The following is a 15,904-nucleotide window of genomic DNA, read 5'->3' as shown; positions in this document are numbered from 1 at the left end:
AGGGGAGACTTGCACAGGTTATTAACACTACATTTTAGTTTGCATTTATAGTTATTGGCTAATCTTGTTTCAATTCCCTAAAACAGCTGTTTTCCTCTGGGCCTCTACTGTGATTCTCTTTAGCTGCTCCAGGTATGTAAGCTCTTTTATCATGCTTTATATGGTATTCTGGGGGATACTAGATTCATACTGATGAGCATATGGCTTAATTCAACACTTGTGCTAGAAAAATGCACACTATGGTGAGACTGGTAGCAAAAGAAGATGCAGATGTTGTTGGCGTGATAAATGTTCATCGGTTATTATTTCCCATATTATTATAATTTATTATTATAGCACCATTTATTCAATGGTGCTTTACATGTGAAAAGGGGCATATATAGCAAATACACTTACAATAATCTTGAACAAAACGAGTCAGCGACTAGTACAGGAGGAGCGAGGACCCTGCCTGCGAGGGCTCACAATCTACAAGGGAGGGGTGAGGATACAGTAGGTGAGGGTAGAGCTGGTCGTGCAGCGGTATGGTGGAGCGAAGGTTACTGCAGGTTGTAGGCTTGTCAGAAGAGGTGGGTCTTCAGGTTCCTTTTGAAGGTTTCCACGGTAGGCAAGAGTCTGATATGTTGGGATAGAGAGCTCCAGAGTAGGGGGGATGCACAGAAGAAATCTTGTATGTGATTGTGGGAGGAGGAGATAAGAGGGGAGTAGAGAAGGAGATCTTGTGAGGATCGGAGGTTGCGTGCAGGTAAGTACCGGGAGACTAGGTCACAGATGTATGGAGGAGACAGGTTGTGGATGGCTTTGTATGCCAAGGCTAGGGTTTTGAACTGGAGTCTCTGGGCAATGGGGAGCCAGTGAAGGAATTAACAGAGAGGAGAAGCCAGGGAATAGCGGGGGGACAGGTGGATTAGTCGGGCAGCAGAATTTAGTATAGATTGGAGGGGTGCGAGAGTGTAAGAAGGGAGGCCACAGAACAGGAGGTTGCAGTAGTCGAGGCGGAAGATGATGAGGGCATGCACTAGTGTTTTTGTAGAGTCTTTGCTGAGGAATGTGCGGATCCGGGAGATCTTTCTGAGTTGGAGTCGGCAGGAAGTGGAGAGGGTTTGGATATGTGGTTTGAAGGAGAGATCAGAGTCCAGGGTTACACCGAGGCAGCGAGCTTGTGTTACTGGGGAGAGTGAGCAGTCATTAACTTTGATGAATAGGTCAGATGGGGGGGTTGAGTGAGGTGGGGGAAAGATCATGAATTCAGTTTTGTCCATGCTAAGCTTTAGAAATCTGGCAGAGAAGAAGGATTAAATAGCGGACAGACATTGTGGGATTCTGGTTAGTAAGGAGGAGATATCGGGTCCAGAGAGGTAGATCTGTGTGTCATCAGCATAGAGGTGATACTGAAAGCCGTGAGACTCTATGAGCTGTCCCAGGCCAAAGGTGTAGCTAGAGAAGAGCAGGGGCCCTAGGACTGAGCCTTGGGGGACACCGACAGATAGGGGGCGAGATGAAGAGGTGGTGTGTGAGTGGGAGACGTAGAATGTCCAGTCTGTTAGGTATGAAGAGATCCAAGATAGGGCCAAGACAGAGCAGTGACTCTTGGATTTGGCGGTTAGTATGTCGTTGGTGACTTTAGTCAGGGCAGTTTCAGTGGAGTGGTGCAGTCGGAAACCTGATTGTAAGCAGTCAAAGAGAGAGCAGGAGGAGAGCTGGGAGGACAGTTCAAGGTGGACATGTTGTTCCAGTAGTTTTGAGGCATAGGGGAGGAGTGATATGGGGCAATAGCTAGACCGAGAGGATGGGTCAAGGGAGGGCTTTTTGAGGATGGGTGTGATTGAGGCATGTTTGAAACATGAGGGGAAGACACCAGTTGTTAGTGACTGGTTGAAGAGGTGGGTTAGGGTTGGGATGAAGACTGTGGAAATGTTAGGGATTAGGTGGGACGGAATTGGGTCGAGTTCACAGGTGGTGAGGTGTGATTTGGAGAGTAAAGAGGAAACTTGATCTTCTGTAATGGTGGAGAAGCTGGTTTTGGAGGAGGAAGGTTGGGTAGATATGAGGAGGGGCTGTGGGGACTTGAGGAAAACGCTTTGATGGGGTCAATCTTCTGCTTGAAGAATGAGGCAAAGTCTTCGGCTGAGAATAGAGGAGAGGGAGGAGGCACTGGGGGATGGAGGAGATAATTGAAAGTGTTGAATAGCTGTTTAGGGTTGTGAGACAAGGAGGATATGAGAGATAAGAAGTAAGTTTGTTTTGCTGCAGTGAGTGTGGACTTGAAAATGGTGAGGGATTGTTTAAATGCAATGAAGTGCTCATTGGAGTGGGACCTTTTCCATCTCCGCCCAGCAACCCGGGAGGCCCATCGCAGTTCTTTAGTCCGTTTGGTGTGCCAGTGTTGCCTATTGATTGTGCGAGCTTTGGCGTGTGTGAGAGGGGCGACCGAATCGAGAGCTGCAGCTGTTGTGGTGTTATATAAAGCAGTAGCAATGTCTGCAAAGAACTTATGTCTGCAAGAGGGAGGAGGGACTCAGGGAGTGAGTGTAGGTCAAGGTGTTCGAGATTTCTGCGAGGATGTGTAAGTTTGTGGAGTGGGGTTTGTGGACCTGGAGAAGAGAGGGAAGAGAATGTAAGTAGGTTATGGTCAGATAGAGGGAAAGGTGAGTTAGAGAGGTTAGATAAGGAACAGAGGAAGGTGAAGATGAGGTCCAGTGTGTGGCCATCTTTGTGAGTAGCTGTAGAAGACCACTGAGCAAGGCCAAGGGAAGAAGTGTGGGATAGAAGCTTAGAGACAGATGAGTGGGAAGTGTCAATGGGGATGTTGAAGTCGCCCATGATGATAGTGGGGATGTCAGTGGAAAGGAAGTGAAGTAGCCAAGTGGTGAAATGGTCGAGAAAGGTGTTGGCTGACCCTGGGGGACGGTAAATGACAGCCAGTTGGAAGTTGGAGGGGAAGTAGATGCGCACACAGTGCAACTCAAAAGAGGGGAGAGTAATGGAGGGCGGTAGTGGCATTTGGGTAAAGGCACAGGTATCAGACAGGAGAAAGCCTACTCCTCCACCATGTTTTCTGCTGGAGTGGGGGGGTGTGGGAAAGGTGGAATCCACCGTATGAGAGTGCAGCTGGAGAGTTATTATTATTATTATTATTATTATAAGAATTTAGTTCATTTTAACTCTTGGCAACCATATAAATTATATTTCAGACACTGTGATGTTTAGCTCATAAGAAATCTACACTCCACAACATTGAATTTGCAACACCAAGATGGAAATTCACGAAATTATGGAATTCACAGGATCAATCTATATATTAATGATATGCAAATGATGAAAAAAAATGGAAACAAAAATTTCAAAACATCTCAATGCAATCAGTATTGAGTATGAGCACCATGCACAGAAATACACGCTCTAACGCGCCTTCTCATGTTATCAATGAGTTTATTAATGTTTGTCTAAGGAATGTTCAGCCACACTGACTGCAACTAGACAAGCAAATCATCAAGATCTGTTGCTGGCAGCTCCTTTTGCAATTGCCGTCCAATGACATCCCAGATGTGCTTGATGGTAGACAAGTCTAGAAATAGTGGTAAAGCTACATTTAAGCCATGCAAACTGCTTACAGATGGATGAGCAACATGCAGCCTGACATTGTCATGTGGAAAAAACCGCTCCTGAGAAACACTGAAGAAATGGCTGTACAACTGGTTCCACCATGAAATAAATGTAATGCAGTGTACATGCAATGAAGCCTAGAGGGATCCGGCTACTATACATTATGCCACCCCACACCATATTCCTGGGAGTAGAATTGGTGTGACATTCCCTCGTGATGGCTTCTTCATGAGTACGTTGCACTCATACTCGATACTGAATAATTTGAGACGTTTAGAAAATTCTGTTTCTTTTTTTTATCATTTGTATGTCATTAACATTTCTATCGATCCTGTGATTTCCATAATTTCAAGACTTTTCCTTCTTGGTGTTGCAATTTCAAGGTTGAGGAGTCTATATAACATGTTCAAAGATCCACTTATTCTCCAATGTGTATGCTAACATCATTCAAGATATTTTCTACATGTTTTATCCTTTTTGGCATACTATATTGAATATTCTTGCTCATTCTCACATAATTCTGTACTCCATTTACATCTTGTGCTGATTTGAAATTTTAAGTATATTCATTCTGCCGAGTTCTCCAGACTTCAATTGGCATGCAAGCTCAGGTTGGTTCGATGGTGTTTTTTTCGGCAAGAAAAAGGAAATACGCCACTGCCAAACACCTTTATGCCTATTTTCCTCAAGAAGAAACAAATTTGGTATATTGAAATCTAAAATGCCTGAACCTACTTAACCAAGATATTGTCTCCATAGTAGAGTCAAGAGTTGTCTGGTATTGCAGAAAAATCAAGGTTTGGTCTACTTACATCTAATGTGTAAGGACCTCTTTAGGTATTATCTTTAAGGAAGCCCATATACCTTAGCCAGATCTCATGTGAGCACTTGATCGACCAACAACTATCTCCTGTGGTGTCTGGTGAGGATCACCAGCGCTGCGACAGTCCTCTGAGGCCGGTGTTTAGACAGCTTAGTTGGTGCGGCTCCCCACAGGTGGAGCGGGGCCTCAGGGCAGCGTAAGGAGGAGAGATGCAGGACAGAGAGGACCCAGCCGGGTCAGGAGAAGAACAGGCACACTCACAACAGTTCACTTCAGTACCTTTACTGGTGGTGTTTTCAGGCACGATCCAGGGCACTGTAGGGTGAAGGGTGCATTTCAGGACTCTCCCCAGTGAGCAGGTGTGGGGCCTCCTGTTTCTTGCCTTTTCCTGGTAAGTTTATGACCTGCCTGGAGCTGGGCCTAACTTGGTCTCTGTCTGGCACCTGCTGACCTGGTGGTAGGGCCTTCTGTTGGAGATCACACTCCCTGGTCTCTTGGGCCTCTGTGATTCCTGACCCTGGGATAACGGTCAGCTTCTGGTGTTCCTGGGACATGTAGTTCGCCAGGGGTTTCCGCTTGTTTCTGCTGGTCCTAGAGATCCTTGCAGACACGGACCCGGTGTCCGGTATATGGTCTTGGGTGAGCTGGCTAAGCTCCTCTGCCCCCTATGTAGCTCGCTTACTCCACTCGCCTTCGGCCACACTCGGGGCTCTCACTAGGCTTCACACTGGCAGTAGGCCTTGCTACTCTTCACCGCTCTTATGGCGTCGGCACGCCTTGGGCTCACTAACCTGAGCTCCCTGAGTCTGGGCTGAACTGGACTTTCTCACAGACGTAGACAGACTGACTGAAGACTCCAGACTGTAGCTCCCAGACTTCAGACTGACTGCCTAGCTCCACCTTCCCTTTTTATATCCCTAACGGGCTCCCTCTGGTGGTCTGAGGTGGAAGGTGGAGGTGTGTGAATGCTATGAGGGCCTCTTGTGGAGGAATCCGTCCATGCACCCCTCTAGGATCTGAGGCACCAATGCGCAGCAGGGCGCCACATATACAGTGGTGGCCAAAAGTATTAGCACCCCTGCAATTCTGTCAGATAATACTCAGTTTCTTCCTGAAAATGATTGCAATCACAAATTCTTTGGTCTTATTATCTTCATTTAATTTGCTTGCAAGGAAAAAACACAAAAGAGAATGAAGCAAAAATAAATCATTGATCATTTCACACAAAACTCCAAAAATGGGCCAGACAAAAGTATTGGCACCCTCAACCTAATACTTGGTTGCACAACCTTTAGCCAAAATAACTGCGAACAACCGCTTCCGGTAACCATCAATGAGTTTCTTACAATGCTCTACTGGAATTGTAGACCATTCTTCTTTGGCAAACTGCTCCAGGTCCCTGATATTTGAAGGGTGCCTTCTCCAAACTGCCATTTTGAGATCTCTCCACAGGTGTTCTATGGGATTCAGGTCTGGACTCATTGCTGGCCACCTTAGAAGTCTTCAGTGCTTTCTCTCAAACCATTTTATAGTGCTTTTGGAAGTGTGTTTTGGGTCATAGTCCTGCTGGAAGACCCATGACCTCTGAGGGAGACCCAGCTTTCTCACACTGGGCCCTACATTATGCTGCAAAATTTGTTGGTAGTCTTCAGACTACGGTCAAGCAGTCCAGTGCCAGAGGCAGCAAAGCAACCCCAAAACATCAGGGAACCTCCACCATGTTTGACTGTAGGGACCGTGTTCTTTTCTTTGAATGCCTCTTTTTTTTTCCTGTACACTCTATGTTGATGCTTTTTCCCAAAAAGCTCTACTTTTGTCTCATCTGACCAGAGAACATTCTTCCAAAACGTTTTAGGCTTTCTCAGGTAAGTTTTGGCAAACTCCAGCCTGGCTTTTTTATGTCTCGGGGTAAGAAGTGGGGTCTTCCTGGGTATCCTACCATACAGTCCCTTTTCATTCAGACGCCGACGGATAGTACGGGTTGACACTGCTGTACCCTCGGACTGCAGGGCAGCTTGAACTTGTTTGGATGTTAGTCAAGGTTCTTTATCCAACATCCGCACAATCTTGCGTTGAAATCTCTCGTCAATTTTTCTTTTCCGTCCACATCTAGGGAGGTTAGCCACAGTGCCATGGGCTTTAAACTTCTTGATGACACTGCGCACGGAAGACACAGGAACATTCAGGTCTTTGGATATGGACTTGTAGCCTTGAGATTGCTCATGCTTCCTCACAATTTGGTTTCTCAAGTCCTCAGACAATTCTTTGGTCTTCTTTCTTTTCTCCATGCTCAATGTGGTACACACAAGGACACAGGACAGAGGTTGAGTCAACTTTAATCCATGTTAACTGGCTGCAAGTGTGATTTAGTTATTGCCAACACCTGTTAGGTGCCACAGGTAAGTTACAGGTGCTGTTAATTACACAAATTAGAGAAGCATTACATGATTTTTCAAACAGTGCCAATACTTTTGTCCACCCCCTTTTTTAGGTTTGGTGTGGAATTATATCCAATTTGGCTTTAGGACAATTCTTTTTGTGTTTTTTCATTGAAGACAAATTAAATGAAGTTAATAATACCAAAGAATTTGTGATTGCAATCATTTTCAGGAAGAAACTGAGTATTATCTGACAGAATTGCAGGGGTGCCAATACTTTTGGCCACCACTGTACATTAGAAAGTTGGTGGTCCTTCTTCAATCGTCAGGTTCAGCAGACCTTAATCTATAATGAGCCTTAAGATTACAGTGGACCATAAATTTCCAGATTAATTTTGACAGTTGTCATTAATGGAAAAACTACATAAAAAATACAAATTTGGTACAACTAAAAAGACAAGAAAAGCATGTGCAAAGTTGCTTAATGCTTCATGGAGGTTTGAGCTGCGAAATATTTCTAAAATCAGAATTTTTATTTAATGGGAAAGGAAGGGTAAGTACAAAACAGAAACAGGCATTAGGTCCCGGCCCCACTATCAATATTTGGTCAGTATTCAGTCAGTATTTTTTCTCAGGAATGAGAGTCAAAACCAGGTGAGGAACAACCAGAGAAAAGGTATAATAGAAACAAGTCACCAATTCTGCATTTATCACCCACTCCTGGTCTTGGCTCCCACTCCTGAGAAAGAATACTGACCAAACACTGATAGTGGGGCCATGGCCTTAGAGGAAGTCCAAACTGAGCAGCTGTTACATGATCAATGTGACCAAAAGCTGCCAAAACTGCAATGTCTCAATCTCTTGTAGAAAAAAAAAAATCACTTGGTTGCTACAACAATCCACGCAGTTTTGTGGGTAAAACAGCTGTTCCCCAAGTTATAGTTAAACAATCGTCCATTTGGATTTTCGCTTGTTTATATGTTGTATTTTGGACACTTTTTTTTTCTGTACGTTTTTGACATGGAAAAAAAACAGCATTTTACAGCCCCAGCAAAGTGAATGAGACTTCTGAAATCTCATGCACATGCTGCTTATTTTTTCCTTGCATATTTGAACCTTCAAAGTGTTGGTTCTTACCTGCAATATGTCAATTCTTTCATTGTTTTTGCAGCGTTTTTCACCCAATTAAGTGAAATGCAAAAAAAAAAAATACACCAAAAAATGTGACAAAAACACGTGTATTTCACACAGCGTTTTTCCTGGTTTTTGTTAAAGAAAAATCAGCGTGTGCAATGTGTGCAAATACCCCTTCACCAAACATTATGTCAAATGCAATGTATAAATTAAGAGATCATTTAATTACAATTTGCCAAACTTTTAAATCATGTATTGCTCTCAGATTGTAGATTTATTTTTGATATTTAGTTTAGAGGAACACTTCTTATTTTACGTGGGAGATAATAAGGAATACAACACTAAAGCTGCACAAATAAAAGAGGATTTGTGATGTTAAATATAGCACCAAATCACATTTTATCTATGATTCAAGTTTAGTTGACAAAGCAGATGTTTCTTTTTGATGTAGATGGGATTGGGCAAAGACTGTGAAGATGTAATCCACTTGTGACCAGAAAAGACTCCGGTGAACTAATGACTCTTGTTTTCCCATTCATGAAAGCAATCCTGAGCTGCCAGGCCAGCGAGCTACGGCACACGCAACACAGAAAATATAGAATAGTAGAGCTTCCCTCAAAAATGAGTAGAAGAGCTATTGTGAGCGTTCTGTACAACAATGGCTATTACTGCCTCAGTAATGTCTTCATTGTCTGAAGTGCTCTTCATAGCATCTGATGGTGTTTGCATATTGCCCGTGGGTACATCTGACAGTCCCAGCGTAATGAAGAACATATCACAGCTTGCCATGACCTGTGGAAGAATCTTGTAAATGGAGTCCTATGTCACATGAAGAATCGTAAAGATTATACGGTAGTAGCTAATAATAGGGGCACTGGGGAATCCTCTCCAGGTAACACAGCTCCTGACTGTACAGGAACTCACATTTGTGGAAGGATAAGAGCAAGACTGTTCTTAGACAAACCATATTCTAAGACGTGGATTTTGGCAGAAATTCTTCACCAAAATCCCCATCAAAACCACTCAAAATATATTTAAGCACCAAATTAATTTCAATGGGAAATGTGGCTGTAGTGCGCATGGCACATTTATTCAAAGCTTTTTTGTGTGAAGAAAACAGATATCATGTTCATTTTTTTTCTGTATGGAAAATGCTCCGTGTATGGCCAATGAATCACAAGCAAAAAAAAAAGCCCTGTAGATAAAAACCAGTGTCTGATTTTTCTGCCAAGATATCCTCGATATAAAATTCTCTTTGTGAACACAGCCTTATAAAAAAGGAGCGTTAGAAAACCTCTTATTTAGTAACTTACTGGTCAAATGGACACTCAATTATGCCAATCAGTGTGTAAATGTGTGATTAGGAAAAAAAAGTCTGAAAACTGTTAGTAATGGTAAATTAACTTTCCAGTTATCTTGCTGTACAAAATGCACTTCACAAGTATAGTAAAGTACATGTTAGAGGGTTCAAAGAAGTCATCAAATTTAGATCTGTGGGAGTCAGACCGTTGAGACCCCCATGATTGCTGGACCTGGGAACCCATCTCTGTTAGGCTAGATTGCTAACTACAGAGCCACCATGCTGGCTTGCCTTTGACATGACATTTATACACGAAAATGGAGTAACATGTCATTTTATTATTTGTTAACCCAAGATGAAAGGCAGTAAGGTTTACATTCCCACATCCGTGTGAGCATTAACATCAGACATAGTTGCATCCTAATTGCTTCTGTTTTTATTCTCATCTGTTTTTTTCGCTGAGCAGTTACACATTCTAAACTTTTTTTTTATCTATTTTTTACCTATTAACTCCATTGACAATATAGGATCTGATTTTTTTTGCACACCCGTGGACTTTAATAGGCAAGTCTCATCCAAAATATAGAAAAGACCTATTGAATAATATTAGTATAAGTCTTTTTCACAGACAGCACTCAGACCACAAATACGGTAGTGTGAACGTAGTCTTTGGGTCAGTCTGCTGTTTGAGAAAGAAACGGACAACACTAGGACGTGTCACAAGGATGTGTGAATGTATCCTTACAGTTTTGTGGAAGAATTTTCCAAATTTCTACTACAAGTTGATTCCCCCTCCCTTTGCCGGCTTCATCTTAAACCTTACTACACAGCTGACTGACAAGAGCGAGCTAATTATTTCCAAGCAGATAACTTCTTGTATCTGTCCACCTTTCCTGAATACCAATCATTCGCAGAACTGAGCTGAATAAGACACATTTATTAATCCCAGAAAGCCTTTTACCAGAAACCATGTTTGGGAGTTTATTTTTTGTTCTGCTTGTTTTCAGTAGGATTGTTAGCGTCAAAGGTCCAGATCTCCGGCTTAATTTTTACAAGTAAAGGCACTCAGGTGGAAAGTTTTAGTTTTGAAGGTTGCATTATTAGTTTTGAAGGGAGTACAAAGGGGGCATATTAAGTATTGATGGGGCACTCAGGGGACATGGTAAGTTTTGAGTTTCATTTTTAGCTTTGAAGGGAGCATTTATGGGTTACATTCGAAGGGGGTATTAATAGTTTTGAAGAGAGTACTCAACGGGCATTAATACTTTGTGGGCACTCAAAGAACGTTATAGAATTTGAAGGGGACACTCTGTGTATTTTTAGTTTTGAAAGTGACACTCATGGTGCATTATTAATTGAAGGAGTTACTTGGGGAATTATAACCTTCAAAGGAGTACACGGGAGATTATTACTTTTAAGGTGTCATTATTACTGACTGAATGCAAAAAGGGGGACAGCATTACTTTCTTTGGGACATACAAGCATAATTAATACTGTTTAGGAGACACAAAGAGGGCACTAGTACTGTGTGGGTGCACAAAGGGGATACTATTACTGTGTGGGGCATGAAGATGAGCACTATTACCGTTTAGGGAGACCTGAAAAAAATCACTATTATTGTGTAGGGTGCAAAAGATGACACTTTTAATCATTAGAGTACAAAAGTTGGAACTTAATGTGTGGTGCACTATTACCGTCTGCTTGGCACTATTATTAATAGTAGTGCTATCTATCTAGCACTATTCTTTTCAGGTGCACTGTGTGGTATTTTATTGGGGAGAGAGAGTTTTGAGGTCACTGTGCCATGGAGTAGGTACAGGCACAGAACTGAGGGCAGCGGCAGGATGGAAAGTTTGGAATAAGTGGAGATTGTAATGGAAATGTGAAATGTCAAATATGTCTGTGTTGTATACTCTGCCGGAAAAGGTTTTCATGGTGGTCTGGATGAGATGGAAAAGACGTGAAAAACAAACAACCCCAGAAAGAACTGTAAGTTACTTCATATAAAGTAACTGTATTTTAATCACTTAAATGATTGACAGAACTGAAATTTATATGGTCACTGGATGGTGGTAATATTAGTCTTTTTAATAGTATTTTTTTTTTTATTTAACAACAGTTTTTGGTGGTGCAGTTCAGTTATTCAGTGGTAGGTGTATAGTGGCATTGTTGGTAATATTGGTCTTTGCACAGTGTGTTTTATTCTATAATGGTCATGGAGTGGCGGTGTTATTTGGGCTTTGCATGGTCACAGTTTTGGTCGTATTGGTCATTGTGTAGTGTGTTTTGTTACAGCATCTTTTAGTCTGTAGGTAACATTTAGTCCTTGCATAGCAAAAACAGTGTTATATGTTAAAATAAAATTAATCACAGTACATACACTGCTCCAAAAAATAAAGGGAACACTTAAACAACAGAATCTAACTCCAAGTAAATCAAACTTCTGTGAAATCAAACTGTTCACTTAGGAAGCAACACTGATTGACAATCAATTTCACATGCTGCTGTGCAAATGGAATAGAAAATAGATGGAAATTATTGGCAATTATCAAGACACCCTCAATAAAGGAGTGGTTCTGCAGGTGGGGACCACAGACCACATCTCAGTACCAATGTTTTCTGGCTGATGTTTTGGTCACTTTTGAATGTTGGTTATGCTTTCACACTCGTGGTAGCAAGAGACGGACTCTACAACCCACAGAAGTTGCTCAGGTAGTGCAGCACATTCAGGATGTCATATCAATGCGAGCTATGGCAAGACGGTTTGCTGTGTCTGTCAGCGTAGTGTCCAGAGGCTGGAGTCGCTACCAGGAGACAGGCCAGTACACCAGGAGACGTGGAGGGGGCCGTAGGAGGGCAACAACCCAGCAACAGGACTGCTACCTTTGCCTTTGTGCAAGGAGGAACAGGAGGAGCACTGCCAGAGCCCTGCAAAATGACCTCCAGCAGGCCACAAATGTGCATGTGTCTGCACAAACGGTTAGAAACTGACGCCATGAGGGTAGTATGAGGGCCCAACGTCCACAGATGAGGGTTGTGCTCACAGCCCAACACTGTGCAGGCTTTTGGCATTTGCCACAGAACACCAGGATTGGAAAAGTCACCACTGGCGCCCTGTGCTCTTCACACATGAAAGCAGGTTCACACTGAGCACATGTGACAGACGTGACAGAGTCTGGAGACGCCGTGGAGAGCGATCTGCTGCCTGTAACATCCTTCAGCATGACCGGTTTGGCAGTGGGTCAGTAATGGTGTGGGGTGGAATTTCTTTGGCGGGCCGCACAGCCCTCCATGTGCTTGCCAGAGGTAGCTTGACTGCCATTAGGTACCTAGATGAGATCCTCAGACCCCTTGTGAGACCATATGCTGGTGCGGTTGGCCCTGGATTCCTGCTAATGCAGGACAATGCCAGACCTCATGTGGCTGGAGTGTGTCAGCAGTTTCTGCAAGATGAAGGCATTGAAGCTATAGACTGGCCCGCCCGTTCCCCAGACCTGAATCCGATTGAGCACATCTGAGACATCATGTCTCGCTCCATCCACCAACGTCACGTTGCACCACAGACTGTCCAGGAGTTGGCGGATGCTTTAGTGCAGGTTTGGGAGGAGATCTCACAGGAGACCATCCGCAACCTCATCAGGAGCGTGCCCAGGCGTTGAAGAGAGGTCATACAGGCACATGGAGGCCACACACAATACTGAGCCTCATTTTGACTTGTTTTAAGGACATTACATCAAAGTTGGATCAGCCTGTAGTGTGTTTTTCCACTTTAATTTTGGGGGTGACTCCAAATCCAGGCCTCCATTGGTTAATACATTTGGTTTTCATTTTTGTGTGATTTTGTTGTCAGCACATTCAACTTTGTACAGAACAAAGTATTCAATGAGAATATTTCATTCTTTCAGATCTAGGATGTGTTATTTGAGTGTTCCCTTTATTTTTTTGAGCAGTGTATATAGCTAAAAGGGTTGTCCTTTGGTTAGGTCATCAATATCAGATCAGTGGGGGTGTGACACACCCATCAATCAGCTCTTCTTGGTGCCTGTGGTAGCTAAAAGTGATCTGTTGCATACCGGAACTACACAGCTCCATCAACTGTATAGTGGCTCTATCAGGGCACTGCATATCCATGCCCATTCATTTAAATAGGGGCAGATGTGCAGAAGCCAGCCATGACCACTATTCAGAGCTGTGTAGTTCAGCTTCACAACGGGTCACTTCTTTCTGCCGCCTTCTCTAAAAACAGCTGATCAGCAGAAGTGCCGGCTGTTAATGACATATCATAAGGAAAGGCCATCAATATAAAGTATTAGACAAACCCATTAGGTATTAAGCAAAGGTGTATGGAAAGACATTTATCTTGAGGCTTGGGACCCTTATCTTTGGGACTCAGAAAACACCCCGGCTTGTATTAGAAGAATTCTTTCAGTCTAATTATTTGAATCAGTCAGTAAGTTGCAGTTAGAATATTTGAGACTTAGGCTACATTCCTGATATAGTGCTGTGCATTATTTTGAGTCTTTATTCTACAGTAGAAAGCTAGGCATACATGAAGCAACACTGGGATAAGATATGGTTGAGTTGTCCTCACAAAAAGCAATGAATGTCATATACATCTGTGATAACATGCATGGGACTTTCTTTATGTCTTGTGTCAAAAACTGATAGGTAATATATGTCACACCCCTTCTGAATATATGTCACACCCCTTCTGAAGAAGACCGGATGAAACGCGCATCAAGGGGGTTACACTGACGTGACTTGTGTCTTGGGTAATCTATTATATTTATCCTAATACTGTGGTTTATGTGGCTATTTTTGCATGGTTGAAACATATAATGGATACCTGCATACAAAGTATTGATGGTCTTGATTTTAAAATTGATCTACACAGAATATTTTAATATAAATAATCTATGGGACATCAGCTCTCTATGCAGGCAATATCCATGAGGTATTCCAACATCATTTAGTACTTATTTTCTGATATTATTTTGAATTTATGGTATGACTCAACTATGGTATATGTGGGTATGGTTTGGCACTTTGCACTTTGTAACAACTTACCTCATCTTCTTTTACTGCCATATGAATTAGCTGATTAAAGCGGATTAGTGCAACATTTGGCCAGCACATTGAATGTATTTATTTTCCTTCGCTTGCAATTTTTGCACTTTGCTAAAAACTACCTCATTAAACTAATTTGTGCACCTTATAATCATCTACCTCATCTGACTAATTTTTGCACCTTATTGCGGTTGACTATTCCTATGATATTCTATTATCCCAACTCATTAACAACCAATTATTTATTTATTCATTAGTTATTTGATACATCATTGAAATTACATTATCAATTCAGAGGTGTTATTCTAGTACAAGGTGCAGAAGTGATTAATATCTATTATGGGGGATATAGTTATATTTTAAATCATTTCTACACTAACAACATTGTATCAGTCTAATTTAATTAGATACATATATGTTATGTAACATTTGATATCCTTAAGTGTATTTATTGTTGGTTGTTGGCCATACCAAATAACCCTGGACACATCTCTCTTCAGTTCTTCATTTTTGTCCACTGTATTCGCATTCCCTTGTTTCATGTGCTTTTATATTCTGCTTTAATAAAATTATTTATTTAACCTGAAAGGTTTCTGGAGGACCATTGCTTCTTTGTAGGTTGCTGTTTGGTATATGGGCCTCCATAATACTGCCTTGGGCTTTATAGGATTATTGTCTGTTGAGGTGGTTGTTTCTTTGGACAACCCTCTTTAATATGCTCTAAAATCAGAAATACAGTTAGGTCCATATATATTTGGACAGAGACAACATTTTCCTAATTTTGGTTCTAGACATTACCACAATGAATTTTAAACAAAACAATTCAGATGCAGTTGAAGTTCAGACTTTCAGCTTTCATTTGAGGGTATCCACTTTAAAATTGGATGAAGGGTTTAGGAGTTTCAGCCCTTAACATGTGCCACCCTGTTTTTAAAGGGGCCTAAAGTAATTGGACAATTGACTCCAAGGCTATTTCATGGACTGGTGTGGGCAATCCCTTCGTTATGTCATTCTCAATTAAGCAGATACAAGGCCTGGACTTGATATGAGGTGTGGTGCTTGCATTTGGAAGGTTGTGCTGTGAAGTAAACATGCGGTCAAAGGAGCTCTCCATGCAGGTGAAACAAGCCATCCTTAAGCAGCAAAAACAGAAAAAAACCATCCGAGAAATTGTTACAATATTAGGAGTGGCAAAATCTACAGTTTGGTACATCCTGAGAAAGAAAGAAAGCACTGGTGAACTCATCAATGCAAAAAGACCTGGGCGCCCACGGAAGACAACAGTGGTGGATGATTGCAGAATCATCTCCATGGTGAAGAGAAACCCCTTCACAACAGCCAACCAAGTGAACAACACTCTCCAGGAGGTAGGCATATCAATATCCAAATCTACCATAAAGAGAAGACTGCATGAAAGTAAATACAGAGGGTTCACTGCACGGTGCAAGCCACTGATAAGCATGAAGAATAAAAAGGCTAGACTGGACTTTGCTAAAAAAACATCTAAAAAAGCCAGCACAGTTCTGGAAGAACATTCTTTGGACAGATGAAACCAAGATCAACCTCTACCAGAATGATGGAAAGAGAAAAGTATGG

General features: G+C 42.2%; 1 protein-coding gene across 4 annotated transcripts in view; it reads right to left on the bottom strand.

Moving 5' to 3' along the window:
* The window catches only part of PCSK5 (proprotein convertase subtilisin/kexin type 5), a 955,602-nt gene that overhangs the window by 466,943 nt on the left and 472,755 nt on the right, over positions 1 to 15,904 (bottom strand). The gene's annotated exons all lie outside the window — the stretch shown is intronic.

The sequence above is a fragment of the Phyllobates terribilis genome, unplaced genomic scaffold (genome assembly GCF_046119375.1).
Source record: "Phyllobates terribilis strain yellow unplaced genomic scaffold, ASM4611937v1 Scaffold_1__5_contigs__length_1240528914, whole genome shotgun sequence".
NCBI classification, from domain to species: domain Eukaryota; kingdom Metazoa; phylum Chordata; class Amphibia; order Anura; family Dendrobatidae; genus Phyllobates; species Phyllobates terribilis.
This window is presented reverse-complemented; position numbering and strand designations above follow the sequence as displayed.